At 42.2% G+C, this 27,442-nt stretch overlaps 1 protein-coding gene and 1 long non-coding RNA gene across 9 annotated transcripts in view; one reads left to right on the forward strand and one right to left on the reverse strand.

The window, feature by feature from the left end:
• Positions 1-27,442, reverse strand: part of Palm2akap2 (PALM2 and AKAP2 fusion) — a 461,803-nt gene that overhangs the window by 98,958 nt on the left and 335,403 nt on the right. The window contains exon 1 of one of the 8 annotated variants that reach the window (XM_063261037.1): positions 9,283-9,441. The exons of the other annotated variants lie outside the window; for them this stretch is intronic. The gene's annotated coding sequence lies outside the window, so the exon portion shown is untranslated. Of the gene's footprint in view, positions 1-9,282; positions 9,442-27,442 lie in introns of those variants that run through there. 8 annotated transcript variants of the gene reach the window in all.
• LOC134473680 (uncharacterized) lies at positions 9,524-10,755 on the forward strand. The gene is made up of 2 exons (XR_010044063.1): positions 9,524-9,699; positions 10,474-10,755. It is a non-coding gene; the product is annotated as an uncharacterized LOC134473680 (long non-coding RNA).

Consider the following 27,442-nt stretch of genomic DNA (forward strand, 5'->3'; position numbering starts at 1 on the left):
TTGTAATGCACAAGAGACCAAAATCCTGGAATCTTTGGCAAAATTCTCACCCAAAGCCCACACTGAACCAACCCAGGGCACTTTGGACATGGTAAAGAAACTACCAAATCAGTGTCTCCGGCAACCCAGAGGTACTGCCCTGTTTAGGACTGCTTATCCAAGCTCCGCTCAAGGGTAAGCCTGCCAAGATCCCTGCTGCAGCCTGAGTGCTTCTGTCTATGCCCACCTACCCCACCCTCACCAAAATTCCTATCCCGAAGGCTAATCCCCAAAATGATGGAATTAGGAGGTAGGACTATTGGCATGACTAAGCATAAGGGCAGGGCCCTTGTAAAGAAGGTCAGTGCCTTTTTAAAAGAGGCTCCAGGGCCAGGGATCTAGCTCAGCAGCATAAGCACCTGCATGGCAAGTACAAGTCCTGAGTTCAATACCAAAAAAAAAAAAAACTTTTAAAAATAAAAGAGGCTCCAGAAGAGCGGGACATGGTGGTGTATGGGGTTGAGACAGGAGGGTGGAGGCAGGGGTAACTGCTTAGAGTTCAAAGCCAGCCTAGTAAGACACTGTCTCAAAATAACACCACTTCCAAGAAAAAAAAGCAGGCTCCCCAGAGGTCCCTTACTCTCTCATTCTACCATAGAGGACACAGTGAAAAGATGTTATCCTGTGAACCTGAAGGTGGGTTTTAACTAGACAGTAAATCTGCCAGGGCTTTGAATCTTGGACTTCCCAGCTTTTCTCTGGTTTATAAGCTACTCAGTTTTGTTTTTGTTTTTGCTTAAGATGGCATCTTGCTATGTGGCCCAGGCTGGCTTTCAACTCAATCCTCCTGTCTTGGCCTCCCCAATAATGGGATTACAAGAGTGCGCCACTACACCCAGTTTTCAGTTTGTGGTAATTTATTATAGCAGCCCAAATGGGTTAAGATAGTTCCTTGCTAAAGTATGTGCAAAGATATAATTATGTACATCTTTATATAATATTTTGTTGTTGTTTTACAGTACTAGGGGCTGAACTCAGGGCCTTTGCATTGAGTTGCTTTATATTTCTATATTGAGATGAGTCTCGTAGAGTTGCCCAGGTTGGACTTGAACTTGCTACCCCCCAGTCTCAGCCTCCTAAAATGCTGGGATCACAGAACTGTACCACTGTGACAGGGTTCACTTTTACATAGTTTGAAGAAAGGTCAACATTTTGGGCCCACGATTATCTGTGTTTAAATAATGGCTCAATTTTTCACCAGTCCCAGGTAGCGGATATGGAATTTAGGGGCTCCCAATAACATAAAGCTAGCGCAGAATCCACAGACCTGTAGCTCCAGGACTGCCTCTGAGTTTTAGATGTAAAAATCACTCAAGACCTAAAGCCAGCAGTTCAGTATGTACCACTAGCAACTTACTTAGGAATTTCCCTACTTCCTAAATTAGAGATAGGACTGCAGATGCAGGCTAGCCAAGAGGAACCTACTGTCCACGCTCGGCTCAAACCCTGAGGCAGGAAGTTCTCAGGCTCCGAGAGGTTGTTTAAAACCCAGTTTCCGGACTCCCTGGAGATGTGTGACACTGAGCTCTGCCCCAGGACGCAAAAGTCCCTGTGAAGATGCTGGGAGCAATTGAACCATGGGTCCAAGTAAACAGGGCAGAGTCCTACAAAAGCAAGTAGTGCCAGACTGAGGGCTTTAAACAGAGTTTACACTCTGGAGATTCATAGACATTTTGCTTATGCGTACTCTACTGTCCCAACAGCAGACTCTACCAAAAAGAAAGCTCTTCACAGAGGAACCACAAACTTCTGTCTGGTGCTTCGGTCTTCTGCTTTTTAAATCAGCTCCTTGTGAATCCCCGGTTCATCCTAGCCAGGTCCACAGTGCCAGCTGGCTCCTCCCACTTGGCAGCGAGGTTTGGGCCAAGAGTGGGGAACACTCTGATCAACCTGATCTATTTGTTTCCAGTGGAGGTTTGATGACACCTTTGGAACTTACTGTGATCTATTATGTGTAGCTGAGCTGCTGTACACCTGCTGAAGGGGAGACTCAACACAAATACCCATCGCAGCCACACCCAAGATCTAGGCACGATATGCATGCTAAGTAAATGTTTTCTGTTTTCTGATCTATAATGTTTAGTGCAAGTAAAGAGAGAAACACTTTGACGTTTTGCTTTGTTTTGGTTTTGTCTTTTTGAGACAGAGTCTCGCTATGCAGTTCAGGCTGGCCTTGAGCTCACTTTGTCACCCAGGCTGGTCTCAAACTTGTAACAATCCTCTTGCCTCAGCCTCCCGAGTGCTGGGATTACAGGCATGTGCCACCACACCTAGCTACTTGATACGACTTGGTAAGTTTTTAAGACATTTGTACCTCCAAGCTGGATAGACACATTGCTTATCTGGTAGACTGAAGCAGAAAAACCACAGGATCACAAATTCAAGGGTCCAGGATAACTAAAAAAAAAAGAGTCTGTCTCAAAATAGAAATTAAAACAATCTAAGAATATAGAGTGCTCCTGGATTTGATCCTGAGTACCACAAATAAAAAACAAAACAAAACAAATGAACAAAAAACTCAAAATAGTGTTTCTGGGCTGGGGTATATCTCAGTGGCACAGTTCCTGCCTGGCAAGCACAGGGTCCTGAATTTAATTCCTGGTATCAAACAAAAAAATAGTGTTCCTGCTGTATCCATCATAATTACATAGTGTTGTGAAATAATTCATCCAACCAGTAAACTCTATGTAAATCCCTCAAGTTCAATAAAAAAAAAAATGAACTGCATTACCTAGATGTCTTAGGTGCTTCCTAAAACTTTGTTACTTCAGCCTTCACTCCAAATGGTCCCTTTATCCATTAATCCATTTTCCTGCCATAGCAAACAGTCAGCTCATCAGCATCTGCAAGGTATCTTGCAGCAGTTCAGGAAAGAGAAAGGAGACTCTCAAGAGCATCCATCACACTGCAAGTCTCTGTGAGATTAAAGCCTAAGACTGGGATCTTCAAAATTGACGTCCCTTTTTCCAATAAGGGGCAATTTCTGACCTACTCAAAAGGTAAAGAAAATTTTAAAAATAAAGAAAAATGAAAGAATTACTAACAATGCAAGCACTTCAAAAGTAAGGAAAGGAATCAGGCGTGGTGGTACTGCCTTAATTCTAGCACTTGGGAGGCTGAGGCAGGAGGATTGTTTCAAGTTCAATACCAGCCTGGGCTACAAAGTGAGCTCAAGGCCAGCCTGAACTGCATAGCAAAAAGTAAGGTGAAGAGGGGATGTCAGTCATCCTAAACATCCCAAAGTCTAAAGGACACAGCTAGAGAGCAGTTTCTCTCAGAGAACTTCAAACTCAAAGCTTCTCGATCAGTGTAAAGAATGAACGCTTGATCTGCTACACAACTGCTTGAATTTAAAAAATAAACTTCTAAGGCTATGGCCCTATCATTCACATCAGCCATAAAACTAAAAAGAGAACTTTGGTCAAGTTAAGACTACAACCAAGTCAGGCACAGTGGCACATATTTGTAATCCTAGCACTCTGGGAAGCTGAGGCAGGAGAATCACAAGTTTGATCGTATTCAAAATAAAAAACAAAAAGGACTGGAAAGGTAGTTCATTATGGAAGACCCTGATTCAGTCCCTAGTTCCACCACCATCCCCCGCAAAAAAGTTGGCAGGAATATAACATGTGCAACCTATTTTCATGTACATCTCATTAACATGAGTTTTGAAACAGATTGCAGATTTGGGCATCTCCATCTTTATAGATGAGTAACCAAAGATTTCATTTTTGTAACATACTCAAGGTCTTAAGGAAAATTGGGTTAAGGCACTTTGGCAACATGTAGTTCTAGAAAACTACAATATCTATGTATGTGGTTCTGTTTCATTTAACCAAACATCAAAAATATCCACAAATCCTCCACCAAACTCTAAGGAAAAGGAGTTCAAAGCCCAGCAACTGTCCTCGCTCTGTTCTGCAGCTCTCTGCTTCCTTGACACTCATACCAAGACCCCTCTGCCAGCACAGGTGTCCTCCCAAGACCGAGAAGACAAAACAAATCACAAAGTCTGAGCCCTCAAATCCACTTGAGGGAAGCTCCCTGGTCTCCCTGTCCTCTGTCGGGAGGACACCAGCAGCTCCGTGTCTCCACCAAGCATCTCCTCCAATCGCATGGTCACTGGGCAACTCTGACACTGCCACCAAGAAAAAAGGAAGAAGGCTCCAGTGACGGATCTCCTGTCCTATTCAACTTGTCCCCTCGGACCTGGCAAGCACTTGTGCTTTTGGATGAGGGCCAGAAGAAATGAACAGAGAAAGAGGCAGGCGTGTGAGGGCTGGGGACGCTCCCAGCCTCTCCTCCCAGGCTGTCCATCCACTGGGTGCCTCTTCCAGTTTCACAGTTCACTTCAGCAGGAACAAGAGTCCACCAGGGACCTCTGCACAAAGTGTGTCCTGCTTTATCGAAAGAAGAAAGGCAAGGCTTGATCACTTCACTTCATTTTTTGTTGTTGTTGTTGGTACTGGGATGGAACTCTTGACCTTGTACTTATCGGGCAGGGCTTGAGCCTGTGAGCTAAATCCCTGGTAGTCAACTTTCAAGAGAATGATGACAAGGAAAATCTGAATTGGGTTTTTAGTTTCGTAAGAAGCTAGTATCTTAGAGCTGGGCATGCCTGTAATCCCAGGCAGGAGTAGGATGAGGAAGGAGGATCAAAGGGAGGTCAACGCCAGCCTGGGCGACACAGTGAGTTCAAGGCCAGCCTGCCTCAAAACTAGTAACAAAGGGGCAACCCACGGGGAACCCCTTCTGTCTCTCAAAAAGAAGCTTTCTTTCTCTCAATAAATATAGCCTGCTCTTAAAATAATAATAATAATAGCAAAGCAAGCAAACAAAACAAACAAAAGCTGTCATCCTGAGGTGGTCCACAATTATAGTTCTATAGTCCTGTAAAATCATAATTCACGGCTATGCTAATGTCACACTACAGAATCTCCAGCTGTCATCTGGGAGACCACAGTAAACTCCCAAGGTAAGAAAGCAGGGTTGCCATTCATTACATTTTAGAAAAATTTTGACTGAACCCTCGGAGCACTGAACTACATCCACTCACCCCCTACCTTTGTGTGTGTGTGTGTGTGTGTGTGTGTGTGTGTGTGTGTGTGTGATTCTATTTTGTTTAAATCCATTTTATTTCGAGCCGGGCGTGGTGGCTCACACCTATAATCCCTGCACTCGAAAGGCTGAGGTGGGAGGATTGTTGCGAGTTCGAGACCAGCCTGGGCTACAAAGTGAGCTCAAGGCCAGCCTGAACTGCAGAGCGAGACCCCGTCTCAAAAAAAGACAAAAAAGAAAAAAAAAAACATTTTATGTCAAGCAGAAAAAAAGAAAAACTAAAACGAAATTTCAAAACACATCAATCAGGGGACAACAACGGTAAATACACTGCAAACACTCCACACATTGTCACCCCAAGTCATACACAGGACATTTGTGTTCAATTGTCTGAACAACACCAGCACAATCTTTCTCTTCAGTGAACTCAGCGAGATCAGTAGCATAAGTATCTTAAGTAGTTTTTACACACACACACACACACACACACACACACACACACATATACACACATATGCACATATACACATATACATATGTTGTTCCATATTCTCACACGAGGGAGACAATACGATGGTTACACAGGTGTGTCTGTTTCATTTCACTTATCAGTATGGTCTCAAGTTGCATCCATTTACCTATAAAAGTCTCCAGTTCATCCTTCTTTATGGCTCAGCAGTACTCCATTGTATAAAAACACCACATCTTTTTTACCCAATCCTCAGTCAATGGGCATTTAGGTAGTTTCCAAGATCTAGCCATTACGAATTGTGCTGCTATAAACAAGGGTGCATATATATGGCTGTAAATTGATTTCCAAGGTCCAGCTGCCTCCTTCCCAGTTTTGACCCTCGGCCCTTTCTTAAAGAAATTTGTCCTTTGAGTCACTTTAAAATTTATTTAAAATTTAAAATTATTTTGAGTCCTTTAAATTTTATTATGAGATAGGATCTCTCTAAACTTCCCCGGCTGGTCTTAAACATGTGGTCTCCCTGCATGCTCACTGTATCTCTCAAATACTGAAGTTAATTAAATACTACAGAAAATCAAATGGACAAACCCTGTAACTTCCTCTGAGTCATTTTCCTTTTAGAATAGGGTTGGTTGCAACTTCTTTATAATATATTCCTGAAAAATGTGTTTGGAGGGCGAGTGTCCAAGATTTGAAAATAATAGTCTTGTGTGTTCTTAGAGAGATTATCTTATATAGCTGACACATGTAAAAGGGGGAGTGATTTTTACCACCACCATGGCATGCAAAGCTTCCCCTGCCACAGGCTATCCAAACTGTGGCTGGATAGAGCCGGCACCAGGGGGTGACCTGAATTTAAACTCCTTCTTTTTTTAAGCTTCAGAGAATATCTGCATCTGGATGTTGGGTTTGTTCAGTATAAAGAAAATTATGCCATGTGGGCATGGTGGTGCCTACCTATATTCCCAGCTGCTTGGCAGGAGGACCACAAATTCAAGGCCAGCCCAGGTAGTTCAGCTAGACCCTGACTCAAAATGAAAACTAAAAAGCTGGGTCTGTAGCTCAGAGGTAAAGAACCCTTGAATTTGACTCAGCGTGCACACACACACAAATATTTTCTATTAACTGACTAAAATGGTCAAACCTCATAAGTGTATTGCAAATGGTGACTTTGAATCTTTAAGATCAAAGAACATCTGCTTGAGAAAGTAATTCTAGCCAGAGCACCAATGTTCCCAGCACTGAAGCATATATAAAAATAAAGATTGGAACTAAATATCAAAACCCTGGTCTTTAAAAGTAAAATTTCAGCCCACTCTCATTTCAACTGTTAAAACCCACCCCTATCCCCATTCAGCCTCCAATTAGGTTCAATTTCGCCTTTTTTTTTTTTTTTTTTTTTGTCTTTTTCGTTTTTATCGGTACCAGGGATTGAACCCACGACTGCCTGCTTGCAAGGCAGGAGCTTAAGCCACTGAGCTAAATCCCCAGCCCCTTCTTTTTTTTTTTATGAAACATTTCTCATTACCCTGACAGAGATTCGTAATAACAACTGTGATAGAAATCTGGGATACAGGCATTTTAAGAACCCATCAAATCTATCAGGCTAGTATCTAGACAAGAATTATAGTAACTAGAAAGCCCAAAATCTTAGCATGCTTACTAACATTCAATGTGTCAGTTCTAAAAATAAAGTTTTGAAAATTTTAGGAATAAAGCAACTAACGGATCATGTTCCCTCAGTTGACAAGTTAACACAATCTATTTCCCTTTATACAGAAGAGATCCTACCAAGTCACAATAAGCCACTTATGAAAGTGAAATGAATTCTGTGGACATAACTCTGAACTCTGCAGGCTGAAAGTGGAGCCCACAGTTAGGCCAGAGCTGAGATAACAAGGATTTCAAAATGTTTGTCCCATCTCAAAGCCCAGCTGTCTCTCTTAGGACACACAGCATCCCAGAAAGTGAGGAGAAGGAACTCTACGGCACAATCTGTTAGGTACACAATGGGGAGACCAGCGGTACCACTTTTGTTTATTCTAGATCAGGACTAACTTTGTTGGTGCAAAACAAAGTAACTTTTAGGGTCCAAGTGACTCAAAGGAGAAAATGCTCTTTAAGAAAGGGCCGAGGGTCAAAACTGGGAAGGAGGCTGCTAGACCCTGGAAATCAGTTTACAGCACAGAAGTCTTTTATGTCTAAAGAAACAGATACAGGGCTTGCCTGGCCCGCATGAGACCCTGGGTCCAAAGCCCAATACTATAAATTAGTAAATAAATGGGCAAATAGGATAAAGAAAGTCGTTCTCAGACATTCCTCATTTTTAGCCATGTTACCAGAAAATTTTATTGATTAACGCTGGGGGGCTGCCAGCCTGGGAGGAAGAGTGGCTGTTTAATTAAATGGGGAACACTTCCATGAAGGAAAGCGCCTTGCTTCAGAGAGCTCTAATCCGAACAAAGACAAGGAAAGCAGCGCCCCGGGACCACAGAGGCAGGTGGGTTTGCGCACCCCAGCCTCCAGGCGCCGGCGACTGAGCGCGGAGCCAGAAAGGCGCTGGCCGGAGAGGAAACAGACGCGTGCAGGTCGCGTCTCTCTGGGGAACCTCGCCGCGTTATCCGCACAGCACTTAACACCGCTGCTGGGAAGGGCTCTGATTCGTCAAAGTCTGAGCACGCAATCCATCAGAGCCAAACCGCTACGCGAGAAACTGGTTCTACCGGGTCTGGAAAGACACTCCAGCGCCTCTCTAAACAAACCATCTCTGGCCCCAGACGCCCCCTTTCCGAGGGTGGGGAGGATCCCCGGGGCCGACAGGCTCCGGAGCCCAGCCCGGCTGCCCGCCCAGCCCGCCGCCGCCTTCCGCTCCCTCCCAGCCACCTGCGCACCGTCCCGGGCGCGGGCTCGCCGCTCCCACCCGCTTCATTCCGGTCCCCTCCTCGGCTGTTTCCGGAGAATTTCTCCGGCCGCCAGGGTCTCCGTGCTCCTACGCGGCTTACCCGGGACTCCCCCCACCCTCGGCTCCCCTAAGTGACCCCACGATGGCCCCGAAGAGATGTGGGCCGGCTTCATCGCGGATGAACCCCAGATCCACCCTCGGGCCAAACTTCCAGGCCCAACTCGTGCCCTCTTGCTACCCTCTTGCTCCTTCTTGCCGGGTCTCCAGAGTTCGGCTCTCCACACCCCAGTTCAAAAAGGCCCGGGCTGGCTGGAGACCAAGCGTTCCAGACCTCAGGCTCCCCTTCTCTGCAAAGCTCTGGACTTTCGAGAATGCCCCCGGCTCTGCCATCCTAGGAGGAGACCCGCGTCCTCCCCGCAGCTGGAACCGGGGCTCCATGCTCAGTCCGCCAAGGTCTGGACAGACAGCCACAGCTGTCTTCTGATTTCACAGCTTTTGCCTGATCATCTCTGCTGTGTGTCGCGAGGAGTGGGGGGTGTCCTAAGTTTATTTTTAAGATTATACACAAGTCAATAAGTACTCGATAAAGCAGCCAAAAAGCCCGACGTTCCTCCTCGCCTAAGAATTCAAACGCACCCTGCCAAAACCCATCCAGCAGTCCCGCCTCGCGCACAGGATCCGCTAGGCTGTTAAAGCCCCTGGCGCCTCGGAGAGCTACCAGATCCCTGGCCTCCCGCCGCCCGCGCTTTCCCCACACCCGGGGACACTGGGTTCCAGTGTCCCGGGCGCGCGTTCCAGCCTGGACACCCACCTCTGGGCGCCGGCTTCCGGGGACGCAGTCCTCGGACTGGGTTCCAGCGGCCGCTGTCGGGGCGTCCGTGAATCGGAGACCAGCGCGGCTGCCCCGGGCTGGGGCCAGCGCATCTGCAGGGAGCGGAGGCCGCTGGGGGCGCAGAAGGCGGCCGAGCCCCGCCCACCCTCCGGGGCCTGGCGCCGCCCCGCCTCTGCCCCGCCCCTCCCACCTCCCCTCCCCACCCACTTGCTCTCCCTCCCCAGCCCCGGCCGGATCTGTGCACAAATCGAGAAATAAGAGTGGAGAGACCGGATGGATGGCGAGTGGTGGGACGGACCGGGGGCACGATGCTGGATGTTTCCTAACTAGGGAGAGCTCTGAGTGTCGGAACTGTGGCCAAGTGTCAGCGCACAAGTGGGTGTGTCGGCGTGCAAGGTGTGTGTGTACGCATGTGTATGAATGCATGTGGGTGCCTGTGCGCGCTCACCTCGCCAGTAGCTCTTGAGTTCCCACCCGCGGGGAGAGAGGGCCCCTGGTCCCCTAGAACCACGATTGACCCCTTGTGTTCCGGGGTTCCCTGGATGTGGCTGAGATGTGGACACAGGTGCTTGACGATCTCCTCGGAGCCTTCACGCTACCCTCCCCACGCAGCAGCCGGTAGCTTTGTGCTGTCAAATCGCGTGTGGCAACAGTGCCAGCGGTGGGAAAGGAGGCCGCAGCTGATACGCAGCGTGGGGCTCAGGAGGCAGGTGGCCAGCCATCTCTCATTCAGGCACAGGCTGAAATTTCAGTCTGTCATCCCCGCCCCCGCTATGAATATTTAAATAATGTTAATGACCCTTGGAAAATGGACCGTCTAGAAATCCCTGAGAGAAGACCAGGCACACACAGGCGCTGCATACAGCAAACAGCATTTTGAGAAAGCGAGCCATCGTGCGTCCTACCACGCTTTAGGGCACAGTCTCCGCAGGAGGCACACAGTGATAAAGTCAGATTTGTTTAGCACGCTTTCCCAGGGATTCTCTCTCCAGCTTTGCAGGTCAAAGCCCCTGAGCTTTCCTTTCAGTTTTCCACTCTGGGATGGCCTGAGGCTTTCTTGACCCAGGGCGAGCTCTGGGGTCCTCTTCAGAGAGTCAGTTTTGCATGTCAAATAAGGCAGGAAAAGACAAGGCCCAGAGCCTGATTCTACTTTCCTAATTCTACTTACAGCCCAGGAGTTTCCTGATTTCCAATACAAAGAAGTGATACTACAGGGAAGGGCCCGGAAAGCCTTCTCCTCCAAGGACACAGCACAGGACCCTGCCTGCCTCGAGCTTCCTTCACCCCTTTACGGGGGGAGAGGATAAAGTCTACTAAGGGGGCCGAATGCCAAAAAACCTTCTTTTTTTTTTTTTTTTTGGCACTTACAGACTGTTTCTTCTTCAGAAAAGATATGAGGATATTTCATGACTTTCTTCTTTTCTAATAAAGGTAGTTGGTGTTTAAAAAACAGATCGTTTCACTTTCCTTTTTGTGTATTTGTTTCTTAATTATTAAATTTCAGTAGCACTTACGGGTCAGGAGATTTGTTATCTCCTGCCCTCCTTCCCTCCCTTCTTTCTTCCTTTCACTTCTCCAGCCACTGGTTTGAGGTATTAAATATTTGAATATTCTCTATTCTGACCTCTTTTCAACATTTTGATACGAGAAAACCTCCTGCTGAATAATAAGCATCCTCGGGGATCACAGTTATGTATGAGATGCATCACAAGCTCTCCAGGAAGGATTCTAAAATTACAGCAGAAAAGATACTTTATGAACAGTACTAGGGCAAGTGCTTCATCCTTCTTCTATATTCCTAAACTAGAATAAAACTTAAAAATAAAATTTGTCTCATTAGTAGAAATAAAACAAGTTATCCCAACTGTATTTTGAATTATTTCTTTCCTAAAACAATGTCAATATTTTATGAAAATGAATGAGGTTTTAAAATTCAAGAAAAGCATTCTACAGAAAGCTATTTAGGAATATTAATGTAGGAAAAAGGTGTGTGCCATACATATTAATTTGTAAGAACATTTTCTTTTCTTTCGTCTTTTAGAGTATTCAAGAGGTAGCCATGATTAAATATTTTAATATAAAAAAGACAACACACACTGCATGCTTGGAAATATTTGCTTAATTTCTTCAGTGAAATCAATGCAAGACTATGAAACCAATGCAAGGCTGCAAGGGCAAGAAAAAATGCCTTCAGTAATATTTTCTCCTTGATTTTTCCCCTGGAGAAGGGATTATGCATGCACTGGGAAATTCCTCCAACAACAAAGAATTGCTGAAGGCCACAGCCAGGTGCAGCACCACCCACCTGAAATCCCGGCACTCTGAGCCACAGAGGCAGAAAAACCACCAGTGTGCGTGAGCCCAGCGTGGGCAACTTGGTGATTTAACTGGACCTTAACTCAAACCAAAAAATAAAAAGGACTGCAAATACAGCATCAGTACCACACACACAAAAAAAATACACAAATAATCAAACAAATAAATAAAACAAAGTACCAGCCTGGAAGTAGAGAACTGCTCTTATCAGGTGCCAAATCTGCTGCACCTGACCACTGACTTTCAAGATCCAGAACCATGAGAAATAAACGTCTATTGTTTAATCAAAAAATAAAACAAGAGGAGAGAATTACCCTTGCAGGCTAGAGAACATGGGCTATCCAGTCAACAATTCTGAGAACTCACAGTGATCACTTGCTTACTGTCTACTTCAAGTAGTTGTTTTACTATTTATTCATCTGGCTGTTTATATGTCTATAGATTTCCCAATTAAGACATTTATCTTTCCGTTGATCTCCAATTAAAATGCCATCTTTATTTTTATTTTATTTATTTATTTATTTTTTGTCCTTTTGAGACAGGATCTCACCGTGTTTGTAGCCCAGACTGGTCTCAAACTCACAACAACCCTCCTGCCTCAGCTTCCCAAGTGCTGGGATTACAGGTGTGCACCACTACACCTGGCTGGAAATGACATCTTTAGATTAAACATCATTGGTTTATGCACAGCACAGATGATCCACCCATCCACAGAATGTTTACAAATATACTACATACAAGATCAACAAGCATCAGTCTGCAGGCTGTACTGAGTTACAGTTGTATTTTATTGAATTGCAATTGAATTGTCCTTCTAAAAACTCTCTCCAAGGTGAGGACTGGTTTGCTAAACAGCGGTCAATTCTTTTTGTATGGAAATTGAACTCAGGACCTTGTGCTTACCCAGGCAAGCACTTGTGCCCCTGAGCTATATCCCCAGCCCTGGTGGCCAACTCTTAAGGCACTGTGCAGGAGCATTTCCTGAACTGGTTACGTTGAATGAAGCTAAAAACCTGGAGAGAAAATTTCTAAGTGCCTTTCCCTGGGTGAGCATGGCTCAGGAGTCTGTATCTGTGACTCGGTCCTTCTGATTCTGCACATCTGTGTTTGGGAATGACTTGGAGTGCACGCAACTCTCCCAGGCAGGGAAAGAAGGGTGCAAACAAACACAGTGCCTGGGACGGTGTCACATGAGAACTTGGCTCCTGGGTGTGTTTACTTCCATTCCTGGCCTAGTTTGTGGTGCCTGCCTTTCCTTCATTTCCTCTCCAGGGTCTCTGGCTTCCTGCATCCCAGTAAGTTTCTTTCCTGCCTATTCCACATTTATTTCCTTTCTCTACATCCTCACACTTGGCCTCTCCTTCGCCAACCCCTCCAGCGTAAGGAAAGGGTGACCTGATGACATTCTCCCTAGCTGCTTAGCCTTTTTTTAAAAAAGCCTTTTGAAACAATTCAAAGAAATATTCCAAACTCCCAAAACACAGCCCATTGAATGGTTTGCATTGTGCCCTATGCTGAAGCTGGACTGCACCTTTCCCTGTTTCTTACGTGACCTTGTGTCATCTATATTGCCACGGAAATGTGCATTGAAGTGGCACCACTGTGAAGGAAAAGAAGACACCATTCTGAACTGCAGGAGGATCCCGGGAAGCCTTGTGTGGGGAAGAGGGTGAGAAAATCCTGGCTCTGGGGAAAAGACAGAGTGGGGAGACAGAGGGGCTCAAACCCGGAGTCCCTGTGCTGAGGACAACAAGACAAGTCCAGGTTACAGGAGCTGAAACGTTGGTCAGGCCCACATTGATGGGTTCCAGAGGCTTCCAACAGCTCATGCGCTAATGCCAGGGATCAGTCAGGCAGGGTGACACACACCTGTAATCTCAGCCCTCTGGGAGGCTGAGGCAGGAGGACTGAAAGTTTGAACACAGACTAGGCAATTTAGTCTTGTTTAAGACCCTGTCTCAAAATAAAACAAAAGGACCAGGGATGCAGCTCAGTGTGATGGCCCTGGTTTAATCCCCAGTATGCCCTTTCTCAAGAAAGACTGTAGCATTTTCTTATAGATTTCCAAGTGTTTCTTCCAGGCTGTTATATTACAGAAAATATCATACTGATTTTCAGTCACATCAGGGAGAGAAAAAGAATATTGATGTTTAAATTTTAATAATCCTGATCACCACACAGGCAGTTTTTGAAGCAGTCTTTGACTTACTCATCCAACATTTTAATACCAACAAATATCCAGAGAGGACACAGACTTTTTTCTTCTGCTATATTGAGTATGTTAAATGACTTGTTTTAGCATGAATGTAACTTCATCAAACAGGGCTATGTTATGAAAGCATTTTCTTGTTTTTTTATTTGGTTGGGTTTTGTTTTTTGAGATAGGGTCTTACTATGTTTCAAATTTATGGACTCAAGTGATCTTCCTGTGTCAGTCTCCTGAGTACTTGGGACTACAGACATATACCACCATGCCAAGTCAGGTTAAATTTATATACACAGAGAAAGTTAATTACTTAAGGTAATCAGCTGACTAATAGGATAAAGACCCAAGGACAAGCATGGAAAACAATCCTTTTTTAGGGATGAAAATCTAATCTCATTCCACTAGATAAACTGCAGCTTCTCATTGGAAGAATGATTATAAACAGCACTGGGTGTGGCTGCATACTGCCTGTAATCCCAATACCAGAGACAAGGGGATCACCAAGAGCTCACGGCCAGCCTAGGCTGCAGAGGGAGTTCAAGGCCAGCCCTAGGTTTGAGACCCTGTTTAAAAAAAAAAAAAAAAAGTAAACAGAATAACAATAAAACTCACTTACTGATTAGAACTAAGGCAAGAAAGACCCTGTTAATATATCTGCACATAAGTACCAGTATTTTATTCCATGAGACCACCTTTATGACCACTAGGTCACTGAGGGCAAGGGCGGCCTGGGTTATATCTCGCTGGGCATTGGCACTCCTTGGCTGTGTGGCCTTAGATTAGTTTTAAATAAATATCACAGGAGGCCAGTTTTTGGACTTGGTTCCTGTGCTGGACCTCAGGACCAGACTAAAAATAAAAATGGAGTCACTCATGCTAACATACCAAGTCACCAACCAAAACTAAGCTGTTTACCCAGCATCCTAAGAAACCAAAAAAAAAAAAAAAAAATAAGCGATAACAGCCAAACTTTCAAAAAAAGGGTCTGTTTCAACAGTAATGATAAAGAAATTCCTTCTGCCTAGTCCTTGCTTTAAAAAGGTAACTGGAAGTAACTTGATGTTAGCCAACCAGTTATTTTTTTCTGTTGTTCTGTCTCCCTGGTCCTGCCTTACAAGGACAGTAGTGTTGAAGTCAGCAAGCCTCAGGCCACTCCCATCAAGTGTATTTTTAACTCTAAATGTTTACTACAACAGAAGAAAGCCAGGGTAGAGGCCACTGGAAAATGGGTAGAAGAGATGAGGAATGCATTTGATAATTTATCAAAATGGAAGCGCTTTAAAAATCTTGGGTATATAATGAAGCAAGAACAAATCAGGCATAGTGGTGCATGTCTCTAATCCCAGCCTTCTGGCAGGCTGAGGCAGGAGGATAAAAATTTGAGTGAGAATCTGTCTTGAAAAATAAAAAAGGGCTAACTCAATTAGACAGCCCTGGGTTCAGTCTTCAGTGCAAGGAAAAAAAGAAGGAGAAACAGAAGAGGAAGAAAGGGAAGCAGGAGGAGGAGAAGAGGAGCAACAGAGATGAAGCAAGATTATTTTTTTCTGTGAAGCCAGCATATATGCATATTCCTAAGAATGTATGAGGGTCTCTCTGCTATCTGAATGGCTTCAGACAAACACGACTTATTATAAATGCTATATGAGTACAACCCAGGTCTTCAGAAACAAGTTCTGATTCTTTGGAACTCCCAGGAACATAATGATAATCTATACATGCATTAACTGGATAGGCAGAAGGGGTTCCCTGGGTAATCCCTGGCCATCTTTCTATATCACCAAAGAGTAATTGTGTCAGTGGATTCTGTTTGGTTTACTCAGTTTAGGTTTTTGTTTTGTTTTAATGGAAAGGAACTCAGGACCTTGCACCTGTCAGGCAGGTGCTATGCTATTGAGCTAAATCTCCAGTCCTATTTTTTTTATGGTAGTACTGGGTATTGAACTCAGGACCTTCACCAGCCCATGCTCCTTTACTTTTTTTTAAATTTATTTTTTCAGTTTAGCGACAAGGTCTTAGTAAAGCTGCTAAATTGCCCAGGCTAGGTTCAGACTTGTGAGTCTCCTGCCTCAGCCTCCCAGAGCACTGGTATTACCATTTTGTCTAGGTTGGGGCAGCTCATTCCTCAGAAAACAAGAACATGTGCACTTTGTGTTTGATACACGCAGCAGTGACAAGAGATACTTTCCACAGTTTATCTTCATTGTCACTGCCTCTGCTGGAACACTCAACATGTGCGTGGAAGGAAATACACTGATGTAGGCAGGAAATACTAGTGAATGTTTCGGAACTTTTGCTGGAAGTATCCAAGCCAATGTTATCTATTTTAGGAGTTGATCCACTCAGAGGGAGGGTGTTTTACCAAGGAACAGTGTTCGTAAAAAGCACAAGAACATTTTATCAACATTTTAAAAATTGAGATGATAAAATATGCAGAAAATAAAGTCAGGCCAAACACTGAGAGTCTGAAATAAAGCCCCTAGAAACAAAGGGAAGAGTCTAGAAAAGGCAGAACATAACACTGATTGAGGAAAGGGGGATTGTTTTGTTTTGTTTTTCTCAAGAGAAAAGTAAAACAAACATGATGCAGAATTTCCCAAAGTTTCACTTCACAAAGAAACCAATGAGGTATAATCTTGGCATGGGTCAGGGTTGGAAGACTCGATTCCTTGCAAAAAAGCGTATCGGGAGACATTCATTGATAGGTTATCGATAGATTGTACACAGAAACTACGAAGTTGTTTGGCTCAAAGCTGCATATCACAGATTGTGTTAGATAAAAATTACTGAAAGCTATGGCCTAGACTGGGCTCCAGCCCTGGGAGACAAATGAGACTAAAATTCCAAGTGGAGTCACCCACGCAAAAGTTCCATGTCACCAAACTGAAACTGAATTGTTATCTGAGAAAGTCAAATTTCCAAACAGGCTGATCAGCATGATAATGAAGCTTCCTCTGCTTTAACTCTACTTGCTTTAACCCTCACAAAAAACAGTCTGAAGCGATCTGATGTTCTCACATCCAAAATAAAAAGTGCCCAAACTCACAAATAACACCAAACCACAATGATCAAAACATATCTATCAGTTTTCTGTCTCTCTCTCTCTCCCTCTCACTCCCCCTTCCTCTACCTCTCCCCCTCTCACTGTGGACTGAATCTAGGGCCTTTGCACTGAACTATATTCTCAGCCTTTTCTTCTTTCTATTTTGAGACAGGGTCTTAAGTCACTAAACTGCTCAAACTTGTGCTCCCCTACCTGAGTCTTCCAGAGTGCTCATATCATAGTCAGCTAAGTTAGAGACAACTATTACAGGCAGTCAGACAGGGCCTTCAAGGGAGTCAAGTGCAGAGGATGAGAACAAATTACAGCTGGGCTGGAGGTGCATTCGCTGAAGGGCAGGCCTCAAGGTAAAGATGGAATGACTAGGCCTACATGTCTCCCCAAGGGGTAAACAATTATAGTATAATTGATATTGCCTGGTCCAATAAAATACAGCTAGAAATCAGCCCCAGGCGGGTGACCAGGCCTACTGACTCTCTTCCCAAAAATGGTCCTTATTCTTATCTGTACTCTTGGTATGTCACCTGCTTCCTCATTGGCTCAACATTACCTAAATGGCTACACTTGTAATCTTATTGGTTGATCATAACTTTGTTCCACGATGTACCTATCACAGGATTTTTGTACCTATCTCGTGATTTTGCTCTATAAAAACTTCCTTTGATAAATGGGTGAGCTGTCTCTATAAAATTTCTACTTTTTTTTGGTACTGAGGATCGAACCTTGTGCTTGCTAGGCAGGTGCTATACTGCTGAACTGTATTCCCCACCCAAAAGTTTTACTTTTAATCCCTGTTGTTCCTTGGAATTCATCCTTCAGTTTGGGGGAACACAAACTCAGTATATCAGATCTCTGGCAAGTTGGAAGTTGCATTTTTTTCACCCATATCATTTGGAGGTCTTATAGCATTTGGACATTCCACTGAGATAATTGGAAGGAGGTCAGAGTTTGCTTTTGTTTCATGGATTTTGGATTCTGACTCGTTTTAGGTAATCAGAAATTTTCACTCTTTTGTCAGTTGCTTTTGCTTTGAATTTTAATGGGTTGTCTCTTTTATTTTTTGTCAAAATAATGATAAATTTAAATTGAGAACATGGAACGATTATGACATTTCTTTGATGGGACATTTTACTTTTGCAGGCAAGACCTTGTATTCCCATTTTGTATATGCTATGTGTGGACTTAATAGCTGCTGACATTTATTGGTGCTCCTTGCTTGGCCTGTTTGACTTGCTAGACAGCAGCAATAGTGAAAAGTAATGTCGGAATGTCCCCTAGTGGACTTTGATACTAGCTAACCTGTGAATTTGTGAAATGCTGTAAAATGGGTCTTTTTATGAAATCTAGCTTATATTTATGAGCCATTTATGCTTATCAATAAATCTTGGGGCTCTTTGCCAGTAAAAGACAGGAGACCTCAGCTGTTCTCAAGATATGGAGGACAGGTTTCCCTAGGACAGTCTGGTCTGATCCCCCTCTAAACTCTAGAGGGAATGTTAAGCCCATTCTGCCTCAGTTCCTTTTTGGTCTGATTTTTGCTGGTGAGCTCTCGAGAATCCCCATTTTCAGCTGAAGATATGACTCACGGGTAATTTATCTCAATACTAGTAACTGTGTGCGTGAGAGGACAAAACTTCCTCTTTCTGATCTTATTTCTGATCTTATCCTGCCACTTTGTCCTTTCCTTTTTTGGAGGCACATTTCTGCTAAAGATTAGAAAGGGAGGAACTCTGTACCATCTTAATCTTTCCATCTCATCCAACAACTAAGAACCTTTAACTTGAGGCCATGGAAAACAATCACTTGCTAACCCTGAAGACAAGGAAGCTGTTTTAGATAAAGAAGACATACCCATACCATCTCTGGTCCAGATGAGACATCGGAATTTTGCCTTTCAGGACATAAAAGCTCTGTCTCCACTTAAGTGTTCTGGGCAACCCTCAGGAGACTGAACCTGTCCCCATGGAAGTAGCCATCATCTGGGTGAGATCAGAAGGAACTACTTCCTCAAGCAATATACATAAGGGACCAAAACACATTTAGTTTAAGGGAGAATCCCCAACCTCCTCTCTCTCGTGGCCTAGTTCTCATCATTAGAGTAATTGAAATTTTACAGTGAATTTGAGGAAAACTTAGCCTTGTCTTGTCACTAAAGAAGACTGCCTAGAGCCAGGGATTTAGCTCAGTGGTGTGAGCACCTGCCTGGCAAGTGCAAGGTCCTGAGTTCAATCCCTGGTGCTGGAAAAAAAAAAAAAAAAAAAAAAAAAAAAAAAACGCTGCCTAACTGATTAAGCATATAGCACAAATGTCTTAGAGATTTTTTTTTCAAATCCATTTTCAAGGAGAAGGAGAAGGAGGTGAAGAAAGAAGAAGAGGAGGAGGAAGAGGAAGAGAAGAATAAGAAGACAAAGAAAAATAAAAACTACAACAAAATTTCAAAACACATCAATTGGGGACAACAATGGTACATACATTGTGCATTGTCATCCCCAAATATCACTCCTGAGCACAAGACATCTGCATTCAATTGTCTGAACAATACTAGCACAAATCTTTCTCTTCAGTGAACTCAGAGAAACCAACAGGATAACTCTCTTAACTGTTTTTATATACATACACATATACATGTTTTTTCTTTCAGTTTCTTACACTAATGAAACAATATGATTTTCACACATGTGTCTTATTTACTTCACTAATGAGTAAGTTCTCAAGTTGTATCTATCTACCCATAAAATTCTCCAGTTTATACTTCTTTATGGCTAAGTAGCACTCCACTGTATAAAAATACCATGTCTTTTCTTATCCATTCCTCAGTCGATGGGCATTTAGGTTGTTTCCAAGATCTGGATATTACAAACTGTATTGCCATAAACATGGGTACACATATATCACTGTGGTATGATGTTTTTAATTCTTTTGGAAAGATATCCAGAAGGGGAATACCTAGGTTGAATGGGAGCTCTAGTCTAAGTTTTTTGAGCAGTCTCCACACTAATTTCCACAGTGGTTGCACCAGTCTGCATTTCAGCCAACAATGGAGAAATGTTCCTTTTTCCACACAGCCCTTCCAGCATTTGTTATTGCTTGATTTCTTAATAGTAGCCATTCTTTCTGGGGTGAGGTGGAATCTCAGTGCTGTTTTAATTTGCAATAGAGTGGGTTTTTTTTTTTTTGGTTCGTTTTGTTTGTCCTAGGGGCTAGGGCAGGATTTTTAGAAGCCATTACTTGACTCTATCTCTCTCTTTTTTTTAATTTTATTTAAAAGGAAAAAGAAAAAACAAGACAAAACAAAGTGGTATAAGGGTACAAGTAATACAGAACTACAAAAAAAAGACAGAAAGAAATCACGTTAATAGATTATACATTATCATCTTAGAGATAGTTGCTCAAGTCACAGTATCAAAGCATACAAAGTGGACATTCAAACAGTGAGACTGCTAACAGTTGTGTTCAATGATCCAACCAAAAACATTAATATGGTCATCTATGTAACACACCTAAGCACACTTGCAGTTGTATCCTTTAAAGCACTTTTTTTCCTCTTTTTTTTACAACAAAATTTACACATTTTGGGTTTTATTACTTCTTATTACTTTTTTTTGGAAGAGAATAAAGTCAAATATGGCAAAATAAAGCTGTCAGTCAAAACCAAGGATAAACATAGCACATGATGTAAAAACAGAGTACAAGGTTATCAACAATGGTTACCATAATGCCTCTTTGCTTCCTTAAAAAGAATTGTCTATCTCATTAGGTATTATACAGTTGAACAAAACAGTAGAGAACAAGACCAATAAAACCTAAACCTTGTAAACATTACAGGACTTCCAAAGAAGATAATAGTCAAACCAGAATGGGCATCATAGTGAATCTTATTGCCTTCAAAGTAGTTGCCTATACCCTCAAACTTGATATTATCATACAGAACGGAACAGAGTCTAATCAGTCAAAACAAGATAGTGGGAGATTACAGGACTTCAAATCAAGTTAATAGGAAATCAAAAAAGTTACTATATTATATCATGCTAATTTTTTTTATTTTTCCCCTTAATTAAAAAAAATCATAAAAAATAACTAAATATTTTTTTAATGAATAAGGGAGAAATTGAGATAAAAGAGGACATAACAACATAACAATACAGCTCAAAGCATGACAGTTTCAGCAACCTAGTGCTTCACCACCAAATAACCTGACTTAATAGTAGTTACCATAGTGTCTTTTTCCTTGAAATATTTGAATATAACTTCATATACTATAGCTTCAAACATATCAAGTCAGTGTAAAACCATTCAAGTGGATGAAAGCTTTGTAGGGTATTTAGAACCAGCCAACAGAAAACAAACAATGGTTGCTATATTATCTGTTTGCCTATAACAATTTTTGTTTATACTATCACATATAATAAAATACAGCAAGATACATCATGATAAAATTAATGGAGACAGAGAGCCATAGTTTGGTGGGGCTTCAAAACACAATGATAGTAAATCAGCACTAGCTATTATGATGACTTATTTTCTTCAAAATAGCTGTTCATTTCATCACAGGCAATAATATCAAGCAGCCCAGAATAAAGCCATTCCAATTAATAAGTGAAAACTTTATGAGGCTTCAAGGCCACATAATGGGGAATCATGATTACCACATACTTTTATATATTTGAATCATTACTTACATTAGGGAAACTTCAGTATTCACACATGCGAGATTGATTTATTTCAGTTATGAGTATGGTCTCAAGCTGCGCCCATTTATTGATACATATCTCAATGTGATCCTTCTTTATAGCTGAGTAATACTCCATTGTATAGAACTACCACAACTTTTTTATCCATTCCTCAGTTGATGGACACTTGGGTTGTTTCCAAGATCTGGTGATTACAAATTGTGCTGCTATAAACATAGGTGCACATATATCACTGTGGTATGATGCTTTCAGTTCTTCTGGGAATATGCCTAGAAGTGGAATAGCTGGAACAAATGGGACTTCCAATCCCAGCTTTTTGAGAAATCTCCAGACTGACCTCCACAAAGATTGTACCAGTCTACACTCCCACCAACAGTGAAGGAGAGTTCCTTTTTCCCCACAGCCTCTCCAGCATTTGTTGTTGTTGGTTTTCTTGATCCTGGCCATTCTTTCAGGAGTGAGATGGAATCTCAGTGTGGTTTTAATTTGCATTTCTCGGGCCTGGGCTCTTCTTTGTAGGTAAGGACTTAATTACATTTTGAATTTCATTAATAGAGATTGGGTTATTCAGCAGTTTTACATCCTCTTGATCCACCTTTGGTACTTCCTATGTTTCTAGGAATCTGTCTATTTCTTCTGTGTTATCAAACCTTTGAGAGTAGAGGTTTTCGAAATAGGTGCTGATGATCTTCTGTATTTCTGTAGAATCTGTAGTGATTTCACCTTTTTCATTTCTTATTGCATGAATTTGAGCTTTTTCTTCCCTTTTTTTTAATAAGGTTGGCTAGGGGCTTATCGATTTTATTTATTCTTTCAAAGAACCAACTCTTAGATTCGTTGATTCTTTGGATTGTTTTCTTAGTCTCTATTGCATTGATTTCTGCTCTGATTTTTATAATTTCCTCTCTTCTTTTGGCTTTGGGATTGACTTGCTCTTATTTTTCTAGCTGTTTGAGGTGTAGCATCAGGCTATTTATTTGTATTCGTTCTGTTTTCCTGATGTGGGAACTTAGTGCAATAAATTTTCCTCTGAGGACAGCTTTCATTGCATCCCACAGATTCTGGTAAATTGTATCTGTATTTTCATTTTCTTGTAGGTATTGTTTAATTTCTTCTTTAATTTACTCTGTGACCCACTGATTACTCAAGAGTATGTTATTCAGTTTCCATGTGTTTGTGGGATTTTTGCAGTATCTTTTATCATTAATTTCTAATTTCAAAGCACTATGATCTGATAACATGCAAGGGATGATTTCAACTCTTTTGCATTTGTTTAAATATGTTCTGTGAGCTAATATATGGTCTATTTTAGAGAATGACCCATGTACTGCTGAGAAGAATGTGTATTCTGATGTTGTTGGGTGGAACATTCTGTATTGGGTGGAACATTCTGTATATGTCTATCAAGTCCATTTGTTTACAGGTGTAATTCAGTTCTTTTATTTCTTTGCTCATTTTCTGTCTGGTTGATGTCCCTTGGTGTCAATGGCATGTTAAGGTCTCCTGTTACAATTGTGTTACTGATAATTTGAGTTTTCATTTCTGTTAATAGTTGTTTTATATAACTGGGTGCTCCGGAGTTTGGTGCATATATATTTAAGATAGTTATCTCTTCCTCTTGGAGTTTTCCTCTAACGAGTATGTAGTGCCCGTCTTTGTCCTGTATGATCATTGTTGGTTTAAAGTTCACGTTGTCTGCAAACAGAATGGCTACTCCTGCTTTTTTTTTGATTCCTGTTGCGTGAAGTATTGTTTTCCATCCTTTGACTTTCAGTCTGTGAGTATCCTTCTGGGTTAGATGGGTTTCCTGTAAACCCATATGGTTGGATTTTGTTTCTTGATCCATTCTGCTAGTCTGTTTCTTTTGATTGGTGCATTGAGACCATTTACACTACTGGTTATAACTGGTATATGCTGGTTTATTGTTGACATGTTATCTTTCTGTTGTTGCATCTTTATCTTTCTGTTCTGTTTAATTATCTGCTTTGCTTAGTGGTTTTTGCCTTTGTGTATCTAAACTGTCTCTCAATATTTTTTGCAGGGTTGGCTTGGTGTTCATGAAGTTCTTCAGCTGTTCTTTGTCATGGAAGTACTTTTTTCACCATTGATTTTGAATGATAGTTTTTCAGGGTACATCAGTCTAGGCTGGAAATCACTTTGCTTTATGATCTGGAATACTTCACTTCATGTTCTTCTTGACTTTATTGTTTGTGCTGAGAAGTCTGCTGTGATTCTGATAGGTTTTCCTTTATAAGTGATCTGTCTTTTCTCTCTGACAGCTTTTAATAATCTATTCTTGTGATGGATTTCTGGGGTGGTGATTATTATATGTCTGGGTGTAGTTTTATTTTGGTTATGACTATTTGGAGTTCTATAGGCTTCACTGAACCTGATATCGGTTTCTGATCTCATGCTTGGGAAATTTTCAGCTATTACTTCTCTAAATATCCTCTTGACATCCTTTATGTTGTCTCCTTCTTTTTCATTAATCCCTATCAATCTTATATTGTTTTTCTTTGCATCATCTTGCAGTTGTTAATTGTTATTTCCTGATTCCTTGTTATTTTTAAAAGATCTTTCCTTTCCTGTTCACTACCTGCAATCCTGTCCTCAAGGTCTGAAATTGTATCTTCACTTTCATTGAGGTGGTTTTTACAGCTTTCAGTGGAGTTTTTTATTTCCTATATATCTCTGTGCATCTGCTTTATGTATTCTGTTTGTTTCTTATATTGCTCTTCTAGGGATTCTATCTTTTTTTTAGTTCCTCCAGTTTTTTAACTGTGTTTTTTTTAGATATATTCAGCATCTCTTTCACTTCTTTTATCATTTCTTTTTTTACCTGGGAGATTATTTCGAGTTTGAATTCCTTTAAAGCTTCCCAAGTTGCTTGTTTATTTCAGTAGCTATTATGTCTGATATCTGAGGTGTATGGCATATATTCTCTTCTATATACATTGCTCCTAGGGTTTCTTGAGATGGGCTGAAGGTTTGAGGTTGTAATTTGGTCTTTCGTTTTGTCATTTTCCTATATTTCTGTGTTTCAAGTGTTATTTGAAAGCTTCTTCAGGGTCTGTTGGAAATCCACTTCTATGTTCGCAGTTCCTGGGACTCTGGCACCTAGTTCCCCCAGGCCGCTGGGCCTCTGGAACCAGTGGCCATCTTCTGCCTGTTTAGAACTCCGTAGTTCCAGATAAGCTGGGGTCCGGGGTCAATGTGCGCCCGCCTGCTTGCTGGAAACTCCACAGTTCTCTGAGCGCAGCTGGAATTGGGAGGCAGATATAGGTGCCTCTGACTCTATCATTTCTTGAGGTGATCTCTTTTGCAGAATGGGAGGCGCTCCAACCATTTCCAATTTGCCCTTTGATTTCCCTCATTCTCTTTCAAACAATTGAAAAGCCGTGGTTCAGTTCTCTTGATTATTGGTTGAATTTTGCTAGCAATGCTCTTTTTCATTAAAGACATCTGAGCTAGGCGTGGTGGCGCATGTCCATAATCCCAGCATACAGGAGGCTAAGGTAGGTGGATCATTGCAAGTTTGAGACCAGTCTGGGCTACACAATGAGCTCAAGGCAAGCCTGAACTGCATGGCAAGATCCTTACTCAAAAAGAAAAAAAGGCTAAATAAATAAATAAACACATCTGTTATAGTTGAAATCAATTGTAGCTTGTGCTTTTGGAAACACATGCTGGAGTTAGGAACATGACCCTCCAGGTAAGGTAAGGTAGGGATACAAGTTGGTAAAGGTGGCTAGTTCCACCAGAGCTATCTTCTGGTCCTTCTCCAGATGGCAGCTACCTGCTGTGGAGCAGGTCAGCTCAGGAAAAGCCTTGAGACAACACAGAAACCAATAGAGAGTAAAAGGGATTTCTGCTCTTTAACTCTTGTGTTGCAAGTGGGAAAGTTAATGTTGAATTCTCTTACTCCTTTGGAATGTATTTTTAAGCACTGGAAATTGTTCAACCCTCACATATTGAGAAAGAGCTGTTTAATGTTTTTCTGCACCTGTGCATGGCCTGCCTACCTGCTAGAGGCAAAAGAGAATGGAGAGAGAAGTGATGATTATGACACTATTTCACAACTAGAGTTTTACTGCAGGAGAGAGGAGAAATGTTGAAAGTTACCTTAGGTCCAGACTTTGTTTACATTAAGAGATAATTCTTACTTGTGCTCAAGATGTAAATGTAAGCTGCAGAAAAAACTAGGCACCTCTGGCCTTATGGCACACTGAGATGCATCCTGGTTCTCTCCACTTGCTCTCAGTGACCCCAAACATACCAAACAAGATCTGGGGAGGTTTTCAGACAACTGTGATAAGTACACTGAGGTCTTTAGGGGATTTACTCAGATCTATGAATTACATTGGAAAGATGTAATGATACTCTTAAATCAATTATTGACTTCTAATGAGTGACAAGGAACATTACAAGCTGTTATTACATTTGGAGATGAATATCGTATTGTTAATCACAGAAAGACAGAAGGCAGACAGACAGCCAGGGGACCAACTTGTATGTCCTGGAGCCCAAGCAGTCCCTAAAGAAGATCCCTACTTCCCTACCAACAAGATGGGAGATCAGAATAGAAGACATCTTTAAACATGTATTCTTGAAGGTCTAAGGCAGACAAGAACTAAGTCCTTCAATCATTTTGAAATTTCAACTATTCATCAGAAGAAAGATGAGAACCCCTCTGCCTGCTTAGATCATTTACAAGAGGCATTGATGAAACATACATTCCTGGCTCCTGATTCAATAGAAAGAAAGATTATTCTTTTTTTAAAATTCATTTTATTCCTAGATTATAAGAAAGAGAGAGAGAAAGAAAAAGAGAAAAAGAAAGAAAGAAAGGAGGAGGAGGAGAAGAGGAGGAAAAGGAGAAAAAGAAGAGGAGGAGGAGGAAGAGAAAGAAAAATTACAACAAAATTTTAAAGCATGTCATTCAGGGGACAACAATGGACCATACATTGCACATTGTCATCTGCAAATCATTCATCCAGAGCACAAGACATCTGCCTCCATTGTCCAAACAATGCCAGTACAAAGATAGATTATTCTTAAAGACAACTTTATTACCCAGTCTACCCAGATATTAGGAAAAAAGTACAAAAGCCAGCTTTTGCTCCCGATAGCTCACTTGGTACTTTGGTGAAGACTGCTTCCTCACTATCTTATGATCGAGACCAGGAGGAGGCCAAGGGGAGAAAACAAAGAGAGCAAGAGAAAATGGCCACCTTAAATCACCTTAAGCAGACTGTTGTCTGATTCCCACGGCTCCAAGCAGAACTCCATCACTAAACTCACCTGTTACCACTGCAGAAAGCCGGGCCACCTAAGGAGGGACCACAGTAAGAAATGTTACAAGTGGGCCCCTGACCTATGCCCCGATTGCAAAGATGACCCCTGGAAGCAGGCTGCCTCCTTAGGTGGGGGCCCCAGGCATAGACCCATCTCAGCTAGTCCAGTAGGACTGAAGAGACAGGAGGTGGGGGGCACTCTCTGCCTTCTCCCTGTAGCCAGACTGTCATCTCCACAGGGGAGTCCTGGATCATCATGACTACAGAGGAAAAAGAAATCCGCCTATTGCTGGAAACTGGAAAGTGTCTGGGTCCTTCTTCCCAACCCTGGCCTTCCCTCCAGCTGTCACACTTCAGAGAGAAGAGTCACTGGAGAGAAGGAAACTGATAATTCTCACATCCCCTAGTCTGTAACTGGGATGGCTTTGTCTTCTTCCATTCCTTTTGAATCATTCCTAGAAGTCAATTCTCCCTCTCCCAGGGAGAGATATCTTATCTTCCTTAAAGACTGTAATATACATGCACTCCGGTCAGGTATCCCTTCTGCCCTTCTTGGAGACAGAAATAAACCCTA

This window comes from Cavia porcellus, unplaced genomic scaffold, assembly GCF_034190915.1.
Source record: "Cavia porcellus strain 051 isolate PalLab524CR breed Dunkin Hartley unplaced genomic scaffold, mCavPor4.1 scaffold_1, whole genome shotgun sequence".
Taxonomy (NCBI): domain Eukaryota; kingdom Metazoa; phylum Chordata; class Mammalia; order Rodentia; family Caviidae; genus Cavia; species Cavia porcellus.